The following is a 23,052-nucleotide window of genomic DNA, read 5'->3' as shown; positions in this document are numbered from 1 at the left end:
TAATGGTTAATGATTCCAAACACCATAATACTCACTAAAGTGACTGAACAAATGAAATAACTCTGCATTATAGAACGTAAACATTTTTGAATTTCTATCAACTAAAACAAAAGTCTAAAGGTTTGTTGCACACTCGACAGATAATCTACGTAGCTTCAATAACACTGTCAAAGAAAAAAACAACAACAACAGATTGCAGGGCAGTATGCATTCCCAGTCACAATAGATTGTGTGACTGCTGATTGCCGAATGTCCCCAAATTTAATCTATATTTATAACATTATAAATGTTGTTTCGCATCACAAAATTCAGAAAGAAAGAAAAAAAAAACATCCATGTCAAGTAAATAAGGTCTGACTGCCTTTATTTTAGAAATTAATTTTAAAAAAATTAAGTGAAGTCTAGAAATACTTTTTATTAAAAACAACTAGCAAATTTATTCAGTGGAATACTGAAGAGTCATTTTTTAAATTAAAATAATTACAATAAGTCAAAATGGTTGCTGTCATCGTTTAAAAAAAGAAATCTTTATTCTTAAACATCACTGTTAAAAACACACTTCCAATTAAGTGACAAAATCAGGTGTCACTTTTATATTAAAGCTTCCCAATGCAGAAAATTACATTTTCAAACACTACTGCCACGTGTGGCCAAAAAACGAAAATGCACACTCCCTTCTCACGGTCACAATGTGCACATGATGTCACATCTGCAAATAGTGGAAAATTCGAACCTGAATCCAATCTGAAAACTATTGGCCAGAGGCCACAGAGTACCCACTGTGAACAGCTAAGGTGTTAATCTGCTAATTAGAAGATGTTTGAGTCATAAATTGTCAAATGAAAAGATATTTTTGGGCAAATTGTTACATAGTTCAGCTTTAAGCAGGGTGGTTGGTATCTGATAAACATGGCTATTAAAGTCACTTATCTAACTTAATTACTTTTTACAGTACGTAATAAGTAACCAAGTCATTTTTCACGGTAAATGTGACAAAACTTCGTGAGAGATCATCAGGTATGTCGCAGGAAATTAACAAACAGGATTTTGAACCACACGAGGAATTTTTCTGTTGTTGCTGGAGTCACTCTCGTACTTGAACAAAAAAAACACACTACATGTATCATACAATACATATATATTTAGGATACAGTTCACTATCCACATGGGATACAGACCATAAATATTAAATTGCAAAAATTCGCAAATAATTGAAAAACGAGAATGATTATTTCAGATTAAATACCATGAAACTTTCTCATACCATGTTGTCGACGGTTCGACATTGAAGGACGCAGGACTTTGAGCACAGTCATAACCAAAGTACACCGTGTTCCACTCACATGCAAATGATGTTATTCTCTGATTTTTATAAAGTATACGCAAATGGATGTCAGCATAATTTTGAGGTCATCATCTATTAAAGAATAATTAGATTTTTTTTTTAAACATACCTTCCAAAGATAACAGCATTTTTTTTTTTTTAATGAAAACTAAAATAGTTTTTGTTAGAAAGTGTGTTTCAACTTATATTTTAATATAGGACCTCACATTTGATAGCAGCTTGGCAATTTTTGTCTGTGCTGTGAGGTTGTTTTTTTTTTGATAGCTTCTGCTTGAATTTCTTTCCAGGATGTCAGCATAACCTCCCAGAGCTGCTGTTTGGATATGAACTGATGCTGATGTTGAGTGCCATTTGACAGACTATTTCTAAAAATCAGAGAAAAGCATTCACATAATAATTTGGAATGCACTGTAGACTAGAGTCATTTTCCACCATAGTCCAACGATTTAGAGGTAATTGCTTTTTAGTTGATTTAATTACGTACGTTTGACTCTGCAGTGAAAAGGTGCTTCAAAACATCAATTTTACACCACAAGACCGTCGTCGTTGACAATGCAATCGAACTGCAGAAAATCATTGAAGAGCATGTGAACTTTGAAGGCATCACGGTGCTCATCAATTACAACATTGATCGTGTCCTCAAACGCAACACAATGCTGATGTGCCCTTTGGATACAACTCAGAGCTTCAATGAGAAAAAACATTCCAGTATGTCGTATGTTCATCCATCCATACATTTTCTCGACCGCTTATTCCTCACAAGGGTCGGGGGGGGGGCTATCTCAGCTGGCTCTGGGTAGTAGGCGGGGGACACCCTGGACTGGTTGCCAGCCAATCGCAGCCAGTTCAATACGCCACTCTCCTTGAACGCGTACAAGTCTGTCTTTCTTTTACAACTTAACAACCATATGTATTGTTCATGACCGTCAAGCCTACACCAGTGAAAATTTGTTGCTGACCATGGAACCCTAATGGCATACGTGTGGAGGCATACCAAGTGTGGATACAGCATACCATGAGTTATTTCCCACATTGCCTGAGTTGGATGATTGTGGCCTGTTAACACGATGATGTGAATGAATAATGGTGACGTTGTGCAGTTTTGTAGTTGTCATGTAATTTTCCTCCCCTATTTTTAAAATTACGTACTTTATATTTAAGAACAATTGATGTAGGGCTGGTTTCCGTCCTAGTTTGCATGAATGGACGTGTTGAGGACTGCAGTGAATGCGGACATTCCTTAACTTCTCAGCAAACACATCAGCGTGTAACAGCCCGCATCAGATTGGGCAAGTGAGCAGCGTGTTGTTGCCGAGACGATCTTTCCTCGTCACAGCCGGCACGTGCGTAGTGGGCGGTGCTCAGCGTGACTTCCCCTGCCCCTCCCCCACCCTTGTCACGTTCCTGCTCTCTGCAGATTGTGTTTGCACACAGCCAGGCTATCAACCCAAGATTGGCTGGGACCGCCCGAATGTAGGTCACAAGCTGCTTGTGGAAACATGAGCTTTAAGGAGGAAGGAAGGAAGAAAGGGGGGAAAAAAACGACCAAATGTGCTTAAAATCGTGGGCTCGTCGTAGAAAAAAAAGAAAAGAAAAAAAAAGATGAAAAGCCCGCCCGCCCTTTTGCGGCAGGTGTAATGAGTTTTAATCTGGGTCACGGTGTTTTATGACCTAGCTGTAGCAAAGTGTGATGTTATTCTCATCCGCTCACATGTATTTTTGATAGATGAAGTCAATGAAGAATGTGATCTTAAAAAAAAATAGGTTTAAAGGTGACCCCGATGTTTGTGATGGCCACTCATGATGAAGCACTTTAAGTAAAACAAAATCCATTTGGATACCTTTGTTGTGTTAGTAATTGATACCATTTTCATATATTGGGTAATAATGGACACCTAGATTCATTGATATTTAAAATAAAATTAATCACCATGTTTATTTGTTATTCATTAATATGTTATTGTATATCACTGACAATATTTTTGTGCTTTCAACTTAAAAACTATTCATACATCCATTTTCTTAACCACTTATTCCTCACAAGGGTCGCGGGGGTGCTGGTGCCCAACCCAGCTGGCTTTGGGCAGTAGGCGGCGGACACCCTGAACTGGTTGCCAGCCAATCGCAGGGCACACAGAGACGAACAACCACTCATGCTCACACCCACAAGCAAACCTAGGGACAATTCAGAGCGCCCAATTAACTTGCCAAGCATCTTTGAAATGTGGGAGGTGACCGGAGTACCCGGAGAAGACCCACGCGGGCAAGGGGAGAACATACAAACTCCACCCAGGAAGGCCGGAGCCTGGACTCGAACCCGGGTCCTCAGTACTGGGAGGTGTACACCCAACTTAGAACTCATAATGCTAATATAGTGTAGCAGTTACCACCATATACCAACATCTTGTTTTTCTTATTTAGAGTATATTTACATTGTATTTAATTTTCAACTAAATGTTGTGGCTTGTTTTTGTTTGTATTATGCTAGTTCTACTATATATGTATATAGTACAATTGTTTATGTGTTAATATTACTGCTGTGACAGTTTAATTTCCCTCATGGGATAAATATTACATTTGTAGATGTCTATGAATCCATCCATATAGCTAGGAAAAGTAATTAATATTTTCATTACATTTAGCAAAAGCAACATGGTCAGAAGTTGAACCATGTGGCAGAATTGATAGAAATAAGTTCCTTAAAAAAAAAAGACAAGAAAAAAGAAAAAAGCTTGTTCCCAAAAAACTGCCGTTTCCCCCGATGTAATAGTGAAACGATAGCGCCCCCATGTTGTTAAAATAAAGTATTGCAATTTCACAAAATGGCCTCACGCGTCTCCTAAACGTCCACAAGATGTCAGTGTGTGCTTGGTTGGGTTTGTATCGTAACTTGGCCCTCATACATTGTACATGTGTTGATGTCATTACAGAGAATGTGATTGTTCCTATAATAAAGGGTCATATGCATGTCATTGACACCTTACAATAATGTGTGTTATATTACTTTGAGGCTCATTGTTTGGTTGCTTGGAATGCATGTTCATCAGTCATGATGGAGAAATATGTTTTATGTTATTCCACTGAGAGAGCATGAAAAGCATTCTTCTGATAATGGGGCTCTTTGTGGCTAAGTCAAATCTTGGCTACCAGTCTTTCATGTTTCAGGAAAGTATGTGAGGTGGCACATATTGTATGCAATGTCATGTACTATAATCTTGTTTCATGTGCGTATGTGTATGATCCTACCCAATTATTGTATTTCTTAGCATTAGCAAACTGTCAAACTTTGAAAGGTGGAAGTACAGAATGGGGATGTCATTCAACAAGATGGTTTGCACTCATTGGGTTTGATTAAATTACCACAAAACATTGTTTGTATCTTATGTAGCATAATTAGCATACACAAATAAAGAAGCCAGGAATGTCAAAAAATGCATTTAGAAAAGAAGATGCTGTTCTGCAAGGCAACCTGAAAGTACATGGAAGAAAACTGCTCAGCTGAGCTAAATGTTGCATTTGTTGCAAAATTAGGTAGCTATAAGAATCATAACATCGCTTAAGATGATGAATTGCAGTTCAACCACATCATTAACGCACTACCTCTGACAGTGTCAATAAAAACGCGTTGTTGTATTAGATTGTGCAATTGTACCCAGTGTTGTGACTCGTGAGTGTATATTTAGCATGCTTGAAGGAAATATGAAGAGAATGTATTGAACAGCTGGTTACAATAAAATAGTGAGGGGAAAAAAACATGGATGGGCTTTCGCTGCGTTTGAGGCCTGTTGATCATGAGGACATTCGTCTCATGTAAAAAAAAAAAAAAAAATCCACATGTAATTTAGTTAGTATCTGACACCTGATACATGCCCTTGTTAGGTCCCAAGAGGGGGAGTTTTTTTTTTCTCTTTCTTTCTGGCAAGCACACAGATTTCACACTAGGTAGTTAAAATATGCTGACATCTGTTGACAGGCAGCCTCTTGTGATGAGGTGCCACATTATCCCGAGAGGGGAGCGCCACAATCCCTGCTGTATCTGCATTTCTCTGGTCCCGATAGGCTGGTAAGGAATTCTAATATTTGGCGAAGCTGCTGCGGGCAACCATCCATTATTCATTCATGTAACTTCCTACATAAGCTTACAGCCTCAATCACACTGCAGTCTTGTGCAGATGACTTCAACTCTGTCACGCTGTGTTCTAAGTGGCATCACGTTATGTCTTCTTCCCAATACTTTCATTTCTTCATGTGATTAGTCTTGCATCATGACCTTCAAGCCACTAAATTTCATGATCATGGGAATACAAAAAAACAAACAAACAGGGTGGCTGTGCGGGAACTGCTGGCATTAAATTTGGATTATTTATTACTCTATAATAATGGACCGATATGTTCTTTTTCAGGGCTTTTACTGATTATTAGTAGTCATGGGTTACGATAACTGATATTTGGAGCCAATATTAATTTGCAGTAAAAGGACAAATAGTCACGTAAAAAAAACAAAACAAAAAAAAACAACATCTTAACTTGAAATGTCATTAAGCATGTTTGTTACAATGTTTTAAATTGGCAACTTGTGGAAGGTTTTGATTTGCATTTTAAATTCAAAGAAAAAGTGCAGGGCGCTCCCACAGTTACCAGCATGACTTAAATTAAATGCAAATATTAACAAATAAATAGCTCCCCAAGTTGTCTACAGTAAAGTTTCACAAAATTTCAATCTAACTGAAATGTTAAACTTTAATTTTATTTTTCCATGTCCCATCTGACTATTGTCACGAAAATCACTTAACGCTAACTCGTTACATCTATTTCCCCACTCCCAAGGATGAGCAAGGACACAACAGTTGCAGTCCAAACAAAAGGTTATTTACATTTACAGGTATGTAGCAATAGTCTCAGGGTGGCCAAAACAACAAACAAAACAATCAATTTATTGAAACTAAACTTTCTAAACCAAAAATAATGAAAATCAATCAATAGTCTTGTTCAATAGACTCATTACAAACTGGATAAAAACTGAACTCAAAATGGCCGCCCACCGCTTCAGTTACCTGGACAGCTTCAGTTACCTGGACAGCTTTCCTTATCATACATCTAAAGTGATACTTCACTTATTTAGCCCATTATAGCAATAAAAAGTTAATATTTTGTCTATAATGAATTTAATACTTTCATTATTTTTCACGTACAATTAGTACCTTTCAAAACACATTTTGCAACCTGTTTTCTATGTTTGGTCATGTGACATTCACAAGCTGAGCTGTGATTGGTTACCTGAGCTCTTGTGATGTCATTTTCAGTCGACAGCAAGTTGCAAAATGTGCTTTGAAAGGTACTAATTATGAAAATATCAAATTTATTATCGGCAAAATATTAATGTTTGACTGCAAAAAATGTCTAAATAAGTAAAGTATCCCTCTAAGGTCAACATGCTTCTAAGCTGCAGTCTCAAATAAAACTAAGCCAACTCAGAACCATGACACGTGGTGCAGGTGAGAGTAGGTTCAAAGGAAGTGGAAGAAAAGGTCCAAAAACAACCATTTTATATTCTCACCAATCAGCTCTCTGCATCTACGGAATACAAAATACAAAAATACAACACATCCACAAGGACCCAGAGTCTTAACAGTAAAAGAATGTGAAAATGGCCCCCGCCATCCTTCAATTTTTCCCTATGCAGCCCCTTGGTGGTTTGGTCACCTGATCTAAACAGACTAAATCCAAACAAATCTTCAGTAGCCTCTTGAAGTCCTTGAAAATGTAGACAATCAAATAAGCAGACAGATGGCCTTGAGGGCCGAATTCGCCCACATCCCAAATTGAGCTAATACATCTTTAAAACGACAACCTGTTGGAATTAAAAAAAAAAAAAAATGCACAACATGCACGTCATAGCCAGGTGTTTCCTGTCCAGAGTGTTTGTGCACATGTGGTCATCAAGTCATTGCAGAATACAAGCAATTTCTTGTTACCGGCACTTTAAATGAAAGTGAAACATCTTACTCCTGCTCTAAAAATGAAAAGTACTGTATTAGAATTTAAAATTATAAACAGTACGTTGTTTTGTCTCTGTCAAGGAATCCGTTATGAATACACGTCATCTAAGTTCAGATTCTTTCAAATCAAATCAGGTTGGAAATTATTCTGCATTTGTCAGACCCCAGTAGCTAAACTGAGGTTCAACCATACACAATTTCTTTTGGATCCAAAGGAACAGAGTGACTACTATTGAAAAAATTCTTTGCAAATTTCTGAATACCATTTCCTCTCAAGTGTTGAAAACAGTAATCTGGAAAAAAAAACAACTTTGCATTGCTTCAAATTAAGTGTTCCGTCTGGGCATGCACGAGCCCGTTGGTGTCTCACCGCTGCGTCAGTGCGGTCGCAATATTTGTGCTTATAACAGTTTTCCAGTAAAATGATATATATATTTTTTTAATTTGCTGCATTATTTGCTATTGTGTCCAGCAGAGGCGCCTTACCTACCAATGCCTCCATTCACTAGTGGTATCTGGATCAATCCTATACGGTACCTCCGATACTACTTATCTAAAATCGATTCTTGAATTAAAATGTCGATACTTTGGAGATCTTGCCTAAATAATACGCTGTTGGCGATCGACACCTCAGGTTAAGCCACAATTCAGAATACGAGGCATGATAAATTAACTAAAAAAAGAAAGACAAAAAAGAAAAAAAATGACTGGATAACTTTAAAGAAAGACTTATACAGTATATGCCAATATACTATTTTTCCTTGAAATTGCAAGAATGGCAATACTGTATGTTCTATTCTTCTCATTTATAGTTTCTAATCATAAAACGACCACAAGGGGGCAGTTGATGTTTGTATCGGCCGCTACTGACACCATATTGGCACTCGCCCATCCCTAAAATAAATACATGCTTATACAACTAGGAGCTGCATGAGTTCAGCTTGGTAAGACTTCATAAGGTATTATATAAAGTGGATTACATAGACTTGGTGTCATTTAATTATGTAAATAAAAATAAATAAAGCCATAGCTAGCTTAAAAAAATATGAGAAAAAAATGGCTAATAATAAAAAAAAATTGCACTTTATCTATAAATTATATCCATTACTATCAAAATAATTTGGTTTTACTATCAAGTAATGTTTTTAAAATATTTTAAAGCGTAGGTATTGTGTCCTTTATATAAATAAATATTGCTACTCATTCCAATTATAAAACAAGTCCGCACTAAAAAGTACATCAATTAAAATAAATTGCTCTCAGGTTTTGTATGCTTTTCTATAAATCTATGACTTGAAATGTACTTTTTTTTTTTTTTTTTTTTTAAAGAATATACCGGACTTATGTAAAGGAAAACGGTGGTATAAAAAAATGTTTTGTTGTTGATTGTTTTGTTGATAATGTTTTATGTAATGTTTGTTTTATGTTGTGTATCTGTAAAACGACACTGTTTGAAAGCGTTACATAAATAAAGATGACTTGACATAGCAAGCGCGCATGTACGCAGTTTCTTTCCAAAGTGTCAGCGCCAGCTACTGGCCTGGTAAGCATACTACAGCATTTTCCATTGTTTTTTTGCTGGTCTGTGTGAAAGAGGAACCCCAAAAATGTTGCTATTTTTTTTTGTGTATTAATACTCTTTGAGTTCTCTTGTTTAGCTAAGAATACTGTTTAACACATTTCCCATAATGGCCCCTTTGACCAAAATGACGTAGTGACCATCTAAAATGCTTCCTGTCCACGTGAGGAGACGCGGCGCGAGCTGAAAGGGCCTTCTGCTCCACAGAGGAAGCCTTTAAAATTTCCAAGAGCTCAATTTGGAAAATTCCTCGTTAGGAACCACCACCAGCGTACTTCTCTTGATCTCTTTCCCCTGCTCCAATTACCCGCCGTGATTCCGCTCTCATCCAATCATCTCATTTTGTCGTGCGGTGCCCTCCAATCACCGGCTGTCCCCCAGGCAGCAACACTTTTTAACGTATCTGCCGTAATTAGACAATCGTTCCCACATGTGGATCAAACTCCTCTAATCACTCAAAGCTCCAATCCACCCACTGTCTCCATTTTCCGCCCTCTGTTTTTCTTATTTCCCCGTCTCACACTCTTCTACCCTCCGTGTGCCCCTTTACACTACCCCCCCCCCCCCTCTCGTTCTGATTGAATTACCATAAGTGCAGGTCCTGGCCAAAATATGCCAGCTTGTTCTGATTAAAACTGTCCCTGTTAGAGTAGAGACAGTCCAAATGGCTGTGAGTAGTTTGTGTGTTTTGGGGGGGTTAGACACATGCGCCTATTTGTGTTGAAAAGAAAAATGTATCCAGACAATGTTGCATGGCGAAAGATGAAGAGCGGAAGGCCGACAACAAGATGGGGACGGAGAGGTAGTGCGGTGAAGGAGGGGGTGGGATTTGGGAGGAGGGATGAGACGGTAATGGTAGTTGACAGTGTTGAGTTCACAACAGGTTCATGGTGACATCATGGTTGAATTTTGGGGAACATTTGTACGGGAAGAGCTATTCAGTGTTCATTGGATGCACATGTACGCCCTTTTCACCCACACTGAAACAACAAATACGCTTTAGCGCTTTAATATTCATTTGAGCTTGTTTGTATTTCCATGCGCGTATGATTTACTGTGATTTTTTTTTTTTGCCTCTAGTGTTCACTGAAAGGACCCCTTTCATTTCGCAACATGTGAGGTAAACTTGCTAACCCCAAAATGGCGACCCAGAGTGTCACCCGTTTCCTTTTCGCTACCTCGTTTTTCAGTCTATTTTGTCGCCCGCTGGTTACAGTATGTTCTTTGTGTGTGTCGGCATGTTTAGCCGTTCTAGAGGAAGAGACACATAAAGCAGCCCTGGGACCTAAAAAGTGTTTATGGCGAATGTGGGTGTGATTATATTTGTGTCAGCTCTTTTGCTTGTTAAAAAAAAATAGGGACTTTTTGTTTTTGTATTAAAGCTTCTTTGTGCTATTTCTGTTACTCCATTGGCCTGTGTGCATTGACTAGAGTCAACGCGTCCCCTCTTTTGTACCCCCGCGCGTGTCCGAGCCGGTAAGCGGGCTTGTCATGCATGCCTGTCATCCTCGGCATGCCTCTCTGTGCATCACACAGCTTCACATGACATCAATCTGAGAGCGGCGGGGTAGTGATCTCATTACCAGCAGCCTGTTGCTGATTAAAACCTGCCGTCTGAATCCCCCCATCATACCCCCCTCCTTTTCGCCTGTCTTTCTTTTCTTTTGCCTCCTCTCCACGCTCCCTTGCTTCCCTGTCCTCTACGCCCCCCCCCCCCCCCCCCCCCTCCAATCCTTAACTCCAGCGTCGCACCATTCTGCGGTTTCTCCACTGCACGCTGCCAAAAAAGGGCCCCTTTTCCAGTTCTGCAGAAAGTTAAAAGTGCCCCTCTTTTTCCTCTACTGATTTCCTCCTCCTCTTCTTTGTTCTCTCCACTTTGTTGTTCATCTCGACGCTGCGGTCAAGGCCCTAATAACCGACGCTATCCTCATCGAAACCCTTCTCATGCTGAGTGTTTTATTTCCCAGATGTGAGTGGCATTCATCAACATGTGGCTACGTGTCATCACTTTTGTTTTTGTTTAACGTTGTGAAATACACAAATTGCTTCTTTCACACTCAGCCAGGAGTAACTCACCGGCCTGCTCTTGGCATATTTCACTGACACAAAAACACAAACAGTAGTAACCTTACACCTCTCGCACTGACGCGCTCCCTTGGAAGTTTGCTCGTAAACCATTGCGGGGCTCCTTATATATAAGCAACAATTTAGTCAGAAATTGTCCAGATTTAAGACTCAAATGACTCTTCAATTAGCATGAGAGTCACTCTGCCATTGCAAGCTGTGTGCATTCACAAAAACCACAGCAACACACTGTGGCATGGCATGGCCTGGCCACAACATGCTTGCTGTACACAGAAAATGGCTGCACTGGAAACTATATTTATTTTCCCATAATTTCAGTGCAGTCGGGGTTTATTTTTACATTATTTTAAAAAAGAACATTTTCTCAAGCTAGCCAAAAATAGGTTCGTACTATGGCATATTCACATAAAATACATCATAAACATACAAACAATATTAAAAACAATATTAAAAAAAAGTGTAATTGTTTTGTTTTTTTTTCACTCACAAATTCCAAGGAAATTTAAAAGAAGTTTTGAGTATACATATATATATATATATATATATATATATATATATATATATATATATATATATATATATATATATATATAAACTACTCAAGGGTTGAAGAACAAACCCAGCCACTCTACCACCTGAGCCATGCCACTCCTGCCTTGTGTGTGTTAGTATATTGAGGGTGTCAGGCTCTTGTAACTTCAAGAGGCCAGTTGATGGTCTCATTTTGGACACACCAGCAATGCAATATAGTGGCAAACAGCAAGAGTGGCATGGCTCAGGTGGTAGATTGGCTGTCTCCCAAGCTGAAGGTCATGAGTTTTCAACACTTGAGTAGCTTTTTTTTCTTTCTTTAATAAGCTGCTAAAATGTACTCAAAACTCTCCTTGTAAAATTTACTTAAAATTTCGGAGTGAAAAAAAATAATAAAAAATTTAAGTAAATATTACTCTTTGTTATAGGAAACATTCTGTCCTATCTCTTACTGACTATATACAAAAGTGTTGGGCCTTAATACCACCCTATCACGTGACCTCACATTATAGAAACCATCAATACTATGCAAAAACTCTAACGGCATGAACCTGTGCCATTGTGATCATCTGGAGCAGCTCAGAATCAATATTCATCTAATAACATGACACATTTCAATTTCAACAACATGCATCATACTCACCATGGACTATATTTACTAAATATATAAATATTTGGAGATTGGTACAGACAAGTTTTGCTAGTCATAATTGGTTGCAACAAGTTTTACTCGGACCAACCAATCAGAGGACAGAAAAATGCTGACATCAACAAGGGCCAGCTCACGGGCTCCAGTTACCCCAGTTAGGAAAAATTTGAAATCTGATTGGTTAAAGAAATAGCTCCATTGCTAATACAGTAATTAAGTTACATGGGCCAGCTTTACGGATTCTAAAGGCTCTTGGCAGATTAGATTGACTTGTGTGCACATAGAGGCTGAAACCTGATTGGACAAAACAAAATTCCAACATCCATATAGCCATAAGAAATGATACAAAATGCTAATTTAGTTATGTGAAAGGGCTAGGAAATAAATGCAAAAAAATTCCAAAGTTGAGCACATCAGTAAATTTGGCCGGTCCGTCATTATTTCAAGCGCAACCAAACTGCTTCCATCACCGCTCAATCATCGGTTGTCATATGCATGGCACATGCTCCCAGTTCTGCACTATATACTACAAGTGATGTCACAGAACAATAGATTTCCCCCCCCTTTTTAAACAATACATCACATATAGACCGTCTAGATAAAAGAATATGCACCTCTACAGCCTTCATCTCGCACACCAGCATCTTGTGCTGTGTAAACGAGAGTGAGAAAAAGCTGCCTGTGTGCAATATTGTATTTTGTTTGCGTTTAAATATTTGTTCCTCTTTGAATTCCTTTGTTACGGTGCATTTGATAAGCAAAGTGAGAGTGGTGCATTAGGGCATCGGCGCAAAGACTTATTTTTAACGGGAGGCTCGAGATTTAACTATTTAGTTTAGCGTTTAACTGATCAATTTTACCAGTTCACTTATTTACTCATTTAACTATTTAATTTTTACTCAGGTAGGCCTATAGGCCTTCATAAAGGCCTATTTAGGCCTCGTGTATTTGACCCAAAAGGCCTAATATGTACAAGTATTAATATAGATACTTGTTATATATAGGCCTACACTGACTTTTAAAAATACTTAATACATAAAGTATGTACTTGTACTTTATATGCACTGGCTTATTCAATATTGGTGTAGATGAACACGCTATATAAGAACAATAGTCCTATTTATGAATTTATCTGTTATTTTTATTTTTATTTTTTATCACAATGGAGTTTATTTCCTCCCCTTTTATTCTTTTTTTTTTGTGGTCATATTGGCTTAGTCTTAATGAGGGGTGTACCTATGTATGTTTTTTTTCTTTCATCTCTATTGCTGCAAAAACAACAACAACAAAACAAAAAACAGCACATTGCCCACATAAGGTTATTCAAAAGACGAGTGAAATTTTTAAATAAGACCCCAAAGTTCTAGTGTACAAATTAATTATATGCTTTTGTTTTTTGACAATGTTGCTTTCTGTACACAAAACATGAACCCAAAAGAAAAACTGTCTAGCGATGTCAGTCAGCACTATTAGGCAAATGATAGAAATGTAGTCATTCACATAATTGCATTGTTAAATGATTGCTCTGTATTAAATATGAAATGCATATTGTAAAGTAATAAAAACAGCACCATCAGCTGCATCCAATGGGGCATTGCCCTCTGCCCCTTTTTGATTGTTGCTCCATTTTCTTTGTGGTGTGGGTTGAGGTCGTCGTTTGAGCCTGCGTTTAAACCTGCCACATATTCATTTCTCCACACATGGCTTAAATTTATGTCAGCAGTGAATATGACAGGACCACATGACTGAATTCCTGATGGTTTGCTATAGTTAAGTGATGGCCAACTTTGTGTCAGTGATAGATGAGAAAAAGCATTTTGGGCCCGATTCTCCCCTTCGCATATAAGTCCTTTTTTTTTTTTTTTTTTTTTTTGAAGAGTCTCTTTCTTATGCCCGTTTCATTTACGTCGATTCTCCCATGCAGAATTCGGACACACCCACCGCACGTACTGCACGTTGTGAATGAAGGTGGCCTTATCAAACAGACGTGATTTGTGGACAATGGAGGTTGTTTGCAATCATGGATTTTCTGAAACTTGTGAATGATATTGAAATCTGTGAAAAGGATAAAGCACACTACATTTGAAAAGACCTTACATTTGGATGGAAAGCATGGTTTTTTTTTTTAATTCGTAACAAACAAATACTATATAATAAAATTTTTCAGGACACTTAAAAAAAAAGTGTTCTAGATTATTGAAATCAATTAGTTTCACGTGTCACCAATAAATCTGCCGCCACAAAACTAGACTGAATGAAATTGATTAAGTAATTTGGTTATTTGCTTGTTATTTGCTTTGTTATTGCCCCAAGCATAAACCCATTCAAGTATAAAAGTAGTGAAATTTGTCAAAGGAATACAACAGTAATGATGTCTAAAAGGAAGCTGAATTTAAAGGATGGAAGAAGTGTAGGTTCTTGTGCAATATGCCAAAAAGCTCCGATGCAGGTTTTTTGTTTGTCAGGGAACATCGACGACTGACTCTTCCCAAAAAACAACTATCTCATCCAAAATTTTCCAGGATGTCATCCATGTACCACCACTGGGCTGAAACACAAAGAGACTTGGACCTCCATGAAAATCCGTGTGGACTACAGGTACGCAAGTTGGCCTGGAGGTTACACATCACATTCTCAGATGGGAGCGTCAATCAAATCCAGATACGTATCGCTGTCTGTCTATTTGCATTAAACAGAAAATTCTTGGACAATTTGGTTCAAGTGTTTTGTGCATCATTATCTAATACAAGCTTTACAGATATTGTGATAACATATTTCTAAAGAACAGAAAAGAAAAGAGCATACAGTACATTACCCCCTTGATTGTATTTTATGGGCCGGCAGTGGTTGGAGTGGCCAAGCTGTGACCATTTAGTCAGACTGTAGTAGACGCTTTTGTCTGTGACATGAAGAAGCAGGTAGCTGGAACCCTGAGGGGCCGACTGCTCAGTTTTGATCTCATCATGGGGCTGCATTTAATGATTCCTGACCGGGCACTAACTGGTTTGATCCTCTTTGGAAACTCCAGTAGCACAAGAAGAGTAGACTTAGAAAGAAAAAAAAATAACGTTAAGAGAGGTTTGGCTAGATGGAAAAGAGCTCATGATAGTTTGCTTTTTGCAGTTCAATGGAGTCATATGCAATTATATGCTAAATATTCAATAGATTGCAAATTCTTGCTATAAATATAATTTGTGACTACATGTGGATTAGTTCCCCAATTTCCTATGCTCTTTGTCATATGAAAGTCTCACTGGATTGGCATTCATATGAATATTTTATGCTAATGTGGTACAAAGCAGGATTCCCACAAGTGTTTGAAATTCATGAAAATGGGGTTGGGGTTTTCATGATTTGAAAGCGTTTGAATTTGTGTTAAGGTGTGAGAAATTATAACAAAAGGAATTCACAATAAATAGCCATGTAACCAGGCAGTCCACCTGAGCCAAACAACCAATGAAAACTTACTGAGAGGTTATGTTATTATTTTTTAGTAATAGCTGTTAAATTGTGAGAACTGTCTTTTTTGACATTCCCACAATAGAACACATCTCCCTCATTCACTTGACAGTAAAAAAAAGAAAAAAAAGACAATGAAGATGAAAGCTGATCGCCCAAACGAGGTTCAAATAAATCAAGTGCTTACACATTATAAACTGTGAATCATTTTTTAAATGTGAAATAACAATGAAATTAACATAGGTTTACATTGCTAACTAAATACACAATACGATTTTAGAAGTGTTGTCTCAAGAGGAGGTCAACCCAAATTTTCTTTACAATATGTTACAGTATTCTGATTAATATTGCGTATGTGGAACACGAGTAAAAGAGTAAAATCCACCTGTTTTTATCCATTTCATGGGCAGCCATTTTGACACATACTGTCGATCGAAAATTAGATCACAGTCACTGAGGGCTCGGGTAATGACCAATCACGGCTCACCTGTTTTCTGAAGCTGAGCCGTGAATATTAATCAGAATGCCATGTTTAAGGTAGTGGGGTAAAAAAGACATTTTTTGACTCTACTTCCCCTTTTAATGGCTGTGGCTGCTCCACTGGCAAGGTTCTGGGTTCGAATCTCATCTCTTTGTGGAATGTTTCTGTTCTTCCTTTGCTATCCGTTTTCTTGGTGTACTCAAGTGTCCTCCCACATTCAAATAGCATGCATGTTAGATTAAAGTCAACACTATTTTTGGGGTGACAATATGTTCTATGCAGCCCCACTAGCGGTATTTGGTTAATATTGTATTCATGGAATATGAGTTAATGAGCAAAATCCATCAGTTTTTAAATCAATATCAGAAGGTAGCCATTTTACCACTTACTGTCGAGTCAAAATGACATCACAGTTGCTCAGATCTCAGGTAACAACCAATGACAGCCCAGCTTCGAAAACGGGCTGTGATTGGTTGTTGCCTGAGCCCGTTTCAGAATACAGGTGAGCTGTGATTTGCCGTTGCCTGAGCCCTGAGCAACTGTAGTGTCATCTTCAGTTGACCCATCTCTCATCCCAGTCAGCTAAAGTGTAAAAATGGTAAACGCGGAAAACAAAATGGATGACTAATGTAGACCGAATATGAATACAATTGACTATATTAAATGAAGAAGGTCATTGTATGCAAATCACTACAACTGCAAAAACATGAAAACAAATCAGTCGTATTTCGCCTCAATCATGCCTCATGTGTCTCATGAATGTTTCTGGGCCCCCTTTGGACTCCCACATTGGTTGGCCACAAGTTTTAAGTCAAGGCATTGTAAACATGGTGCAATGGGCCATGGGCTGATACTGATACCCCCAAAGGTGTGCAGCCCTGTTTGGCATTCGCGTTAGTGTATGTCTGTTAGCTAACGACTGTTTCATTAGTGTGTGTCAGCTGTGGACTATATTTGGACAAAGAGCTAGAGGCAAAACTCAATAAACGAGTGTTTTCTGACGACACAGCGTAAAGGTAAAAAGTGAAACGTGCTACAAGACAAAGGCTATTAAAAAAAAAATAGGAGGGGGTGGGCAGCACAATGAAACCTAAGCCTTGTGGACCCCATTCTCCCTTCCTACGGGCATTCTGTGGCCGGCAAAAAAATGCACTGTATAGTTGAGGTTTTGGATCACGTGACAGAGGCAGGGTTTGTGAATCAAAGCGCACTATGACTTCAAGAGAGAGAGGGAGAGACGGGGAAAAGGAGACGGAGGCGGAATGCAACAGGCTCAAGTCAGTCGTCGCCGTGAGAGAAACTTCACAAGTTTGACTTCGAGCTCCGCTCATACACTTCTCTGACTTTATATCCTTGCAAAAAACAAAAAACAAAAAAAAAGAAGGCAGACGGTGTCGTACTCCCATCAGACATCTGGTAAGTTTGACTTGTAGTCTTGTTTTGGGCTTGATCTGAATTTTCCTTTCAAACGTGAGTGTGCGTATGAAAAGACGGACATGTCAGAGCACGAGTGAGATGTCTCGTTCTGTCTGTTTGTGTGTTGTCGGGACAGCACGAGTGCAGAGGTTGGCTTTAATTGAAAACAGGGCAAAGAGAAGAAACGTTGAAGGAGGGGGGGGAATGAAAGCTGATCGGGACGCTGACATGGCTGTTTGAGCGTCCCGGTTTGCTCTGGTGATGGATGCACATGTGCGACCACTCGGATTCATTGATGCTGAAAGATCGTCTTTAAAATAGATGCTATTATTTTACAAACTTTTAAAGAATGGCAATAGAAAGCAGCATTGTATGTTTTGATGTGGTCAGCCAGGTGAGATCGTGCAGCAGCAGACAAAGTTGGCTGATGGATCACCCCACTACCATAACAATAGCCAAGTAGATCTCTTAACTATGTACACATTTGGTCTCTCATCGACATCCTGAAAGTTATAAATCCAAATAGTCTGTTGTGGATACCACGAGATCTGTCCAATCTCTTCCAATTTGCATTGTGTTGTTTGTTTTTTTGTCATGATGTCCTCAACGCTGCCTGCACTCTATAAATACTGCATGATTGATGAGTAAGAGTAAGTTGCTAATAAGTGCCTTCTCCCCACTTCACTCAAGATATTCAGGCCGGCCCCCTGACACTATACTGTTGAGCAGTCCTGCCATGCCTCTTTATTATTTACGTCATATAATCAGTTCATCATGTTGATGGGGGCATAAAAAGTTATGAGTAAACACTCGGGACACGCTGACGACTGACTCACAATAGCAATTAAAAGTTAGCGGTTTAATTCAGGGAAAAGTATGGATCATAATTCAGTCACATATAATTTGCTGCCACCAACTCTTAAAAAAAAACACACACACAGATGTATAGAATTATTACACTGGTGTGCAGTAAAAAAATAAAAAAGGAATAACAAATATTTTCCACATCAGTTTTTCGCACTGAAGACAGTGGTGCCATTTATTTCGCCCTATATGTGCCAGTTTTTCTGTTACACACTATGCACTAAATCCCCGAACCCTCCCCCCACCTTTTTATGAGGGTTGGTCGTTTCGTAAGGCTGGGTATTGGCAACAGCCAATGTGGATGACAAAACAGGGACATGTACGTCCATACGATACGTATTGCGATACATGGTTTTCAAGGCGGCACGTATTCCGATATACTACATGACTTTACATAATTTTTTATAAAAACAGTAATATGCGTACCCAAATAATATTTTTATTATGCTTGGTTACATGATTTTACATAACTTTTATAAAAACAGTAATATGCATACCCAATTAATATTTTTATTATGCTTGGTGGATGTTTTTTTTTTTTCGTGGGTTGGTCATTTTGTAAGGCTGGTTATTGCCAACATCCTCACGATACAATGTGTATCACGATACGCGGATACGTACGATGTGCATATTGCGATACATATATAAGGCGATACGTATCCTGATATTCTACGTGACTTAACTTTTTTTTTTTTTTTTTATAAAAACAGTACTATGCATACCCAAATATTTTTATTGTGCTTGTTGAATGGCAAAAATATAATAATAGTAAATACTATTTGCAGTGCTTCCGGTTTACCACAAGTGTCATGTCTTGTCGAAATGAGGAGCAGTTTTAATGGACCAGAAAAACTACAATATCAATTCTGATGCCGCCATATCAATACATTTATTGTAAAGAGGCCCACAATGATATATTGCCGTATCGATTTATTGAGCGATCACAAAAATAACTCACAACTGATAAGCACACTACCTGTCCCTGCTTCACCACGTGTGCCTCGCATGCACTCACTCAGTTTAATTGGTTTAGATGTGTCACATGGGAGCATACCTGTGCTTACAGGTTTGCTAGCGTGTCTACAGCTAGAAAAAAAGTCCACCTATATCGAGGTCCCCTGCTATATATATATATATATATATATATATATATATATATATATAATGTATTTCATGTCTGCTCAGCTTGCCGATCTCATTCCCAATCTGCCATTTTCGACTGAACTGTAAACTGGTCCATATGGGCAACTCAACTCAGAGCTCTATGATGTGAAGTTGGATGCATCTGTTGGTGGTTATATCCTGTAGCATGGAAACTCCTCACATTGTTTATTGGTGTCTGCGCAAATTGATTTGGGTGTGCTGGATGTCATTATTTAAACCCGTTGCAATCTCATCTTTGTTGTCTACAATTTTCAAGAATGACCCCGTAGGCTAAGACGACTTTAGGTCTCATGTGTCTGGCTAACGTTTAGTTTTTATTCTCAATCCTTTTCTCCACAAAAATGTCAATTTTTTTTGTCAGCAATGCTCTTGTTTGTTATTGTTCAATAAGCAGAAACTTCAGACTTTAGCGTCCACAACCCAGCAAATGTTTTCTTCTTCTCCACAGTATTACACATTGTCCATGGAATTATTTAGCGAGATATTGTGAGAGTCATGCATGCCTAATTGGCTTCAGAGATTTGGAAGTCACTTGAATTGCTGCTTTTTTGTGTGTGCCAGTGCATTGAAAGGAGCTCACAATGTGTGTTCAATTGTGGCCTGAGGATGTTCTGTGCTCAGCAAGTCCAACACAACACACTTCTAATCTTCGATCTGGAGCCGCGGACTGCGCGTGAGCGTGTGTGGGGGGGTTCCGGGGAGTTTAGACTCACTTTTCACTTAAATACTAAATGAAAAGCTGCCTACCAAATGCCTCAATTAGGCCTGACCCATGGCCGGACTACGAGGCCTGGAGCTACAGAAGCTGACCCCGGCATCGACCTCGAGACCTTGAGCAGCCCACAGGCTTGACTCCACATAATGACAACATTGTGTGTTTTGTAAAACATCACGGTCAATCCACATCATCCCTATTTGCACTGTGTAATTCCAAGATCCAAGTACTCCTGTTTTTGTGAAGAGTGCTTGATTTATGTGGCATTCAGTGTTCTTTTTTTTATATATATAAATGTGGAGCTCATTTATCAAAATCCTTGCCAGGGTAACAGCAAATTTGAAACAAATGAAGTGTAACAACAGCATATTTAGTGTCAATTTGACACGCCAAATACTTCAAATGATCAATTAATTATCACATTGACACATTCCTCATCGTCACACTGGACATGTCTAAAGTTTTTGGGAAACTATAATTGCAATGTTTGGAGCTGAAATTCTCACCTTGGTTTGAACTAAATAGTTTTCCACCCCAAAGTAGTCCAATTCCTGTTTCATGTACAGCACTTTGTATACAGAAATGCTTGTTTTAAAGTGCTTTATAAATAAAGTTGATTTGAGAATTGACTTTGACCAAGAGGCTGGTTAATTGATGACCAAATTCTTAAATTAAACAAACAAACAAACAAACTGAGAAATCTCCAATTTGTGTTTTCCACGAAAAACAAGAGAAAGTGGGAAAAAAACCCAACAAAAATAAAAATTAAAAGAAAAATCGTATATTTTTCAAAATCTGCAGAATTTCTGACACTGCCCATCTATATTGGTAACGGCACTGTTGTGCTTGCTTTTGCCAATAGAAATCGTGTCAATTGAGATTATAACCATAATGAACTGAGTGGCTCGCCTGTAGTGAGAAAGCGCCATTCGTGTCTTTTGTGGTCCTGTTCGCAATCTTATCTCCCACCCCATATTTTAAAATATGGCAGATATGATTGTGGATGTGGTTGGTGTGTTGACAGTTTATTTCCTTTGTTTTAATATTTTTTCCATCACATTTTTATTTTTTATTGGTCTGTTGCAGTTCCATCTGTGGTTGAAGTAGAATTTTTCTTCCATTAAAAAAGTGGTCCTGGACTAATTAACATGTGGCTTGAATCTGACATAAATCAAATACGCCATGTAGTATCGACAGGCACAGAAACAATTCAACCGTCAATTTCTTGCTCGTTCTAATACCCGTTTAAAGGCGTATCATGTGACCAACAGACAGAAAGGCAGTGCACTGGAAAACCATGGAAAATAATAAAAACCATAGAAATAGCTAGATATCAGCCCTTGTTAATTTTTTCCGAGTTATTTTTGTTATCATTATCTTTGTCCAATAAAAGGTAGCTTTAGTTATACCAGACATTTCAAATAAATAATAACCTGAAGAAGCAAGGTGTTTTTATGATTATTAACATTAATTTCCATGATTATAATTCAATTGAAAATTAAATGTCACTGTTGTTGCATTGATTGGTGTCACCGTGGGAAAATAGTCTGCAGCTGATAAAGCACAAAAGAACCAAACACTTTGCCTTTCAACATACTACGTCACTTTGGTAAATACCAACAATTTGAAGGTCTACAAACAGAAATAGTGAGGTGTTCAGTTGAGTGTGTTTCTCAACTTCAAGTCTCACACATTGAGACGTAGATAAGACACTTTTAAGGAGGGTGTCACATCACCATGAAATCCATAAGATATGCTAACATTGAGTGATAATCAACCACATGATCAAACGACATAAAGGACACCATTGTACAGTGTGAAGCAGACAATTTGTCCCCACTGGCTCTACTTTGTAACCACTGGAGGCCATCCAAGCATCACGTCTGTGTTCCGCCATTTACACCGTTTGGCGACATCAACCAAAGTCACATGGAATTGGTTTATGTGTACTAAATGGGGTAAAAAACATGGATGAGTGGATGCATGTGTCAAAAGAATTGCAACGTTTAGCTGTAGAAGAAGCTTAGAAAAATGACAACTATTAGCTATGTGTTAGCTAACTAGCTGTGGCAATTTGGATGTATTCGGTATCGAGAAGAGCAGGCATCCAAATTGACATCGTCATTGAAAAACTTCATGTATTGATTGTGTTGTAGGGAATTACATTTTTGCATTTCATGGCAATTTTCCAATGTTGAAAATGTGTACGGCGTAGTATTAATTTCGTTAACAAAAACTAAAAAAATATCATTATTATTATTATACGTCAACACGCATTTTTCACCGGACAAAACCTAGACAAGACAAGACTAAAAATCACATTAATAAACGATAACTGGGACTCTAAATCAGTGTGTATTTTTGTCGACTAATGAAGACAAGATAAATGTACTTCACTTAATAAAAACTGTACTAAAACTAATTTTAGTTCATGAGCAGACGAGACGAACATTATATCCATCCATCCGTTCGGAGCACCCAATTAACCTGCCATGCATGTCTTTGGAATGTGGGAGGAGACCGGAGTACCCGGAGAAGACCCACGCAGGCACGGAGAGAACATGCAAACTCCACCCAGGAAGGCCGGAGCCTGGACTCGAACCCGAGTCCTCAGTACTGGGAGGCGGACGTGCTAACCCCTCCACCGTGCCGCCCCCGAATATTATATGATTTTGTAAAATCCTGTCTCTGCTAATCTGTCACACGGACGCTGTCATGTGACACACAGTGACACACCCCCTTTCAAATCCACTTTTTGATATACT

The 23,052-nt window shown here is 38.4% G+C and overlaps 1 protein-coding gene across 1 annotated transcript in view; it reads left to right on the top strand.

Annotated features, from left to right (window-relative positions):
- The first annotated feature begins 17,479 nt into the window (after positions 1–17,479).
- Positions 17,480–23,052, top strand: part of LOC144023478 (retinoic acid receptor gamma-A-like) — a 38,558-nt gene continuing 32,985 nt past the window's right edge. The window contains exon 1 of the mRNA XM_077529004.1: positions 17,480–17,544. The gene's annotated coding sequence lies outside the window, so the exon portion shown is untranslated. The remainder of the gene's footprint in view (positions 17,545–23,052) is intronic.

The sequence above is a fragment of the Festucalex cinctus genome, chromosome 8, assembly GCF_051991245.1.
Source record: "Festucalex cinctus isolate MCC-2025b chromosome 8, RoL_Fcin_1.0, whole genome shotgun sequence".
Taxonomy (NCBI): domain Eukaryota; kingdom Metazoa; phylum Chordata; class Actinopteri; order Syngnathiformes; family Syngnathidae; genus Festucalex; species Festucalex cinctus.
This window is presented reverse-complemented; position numbering and strand designations above follow the sequence as displayed.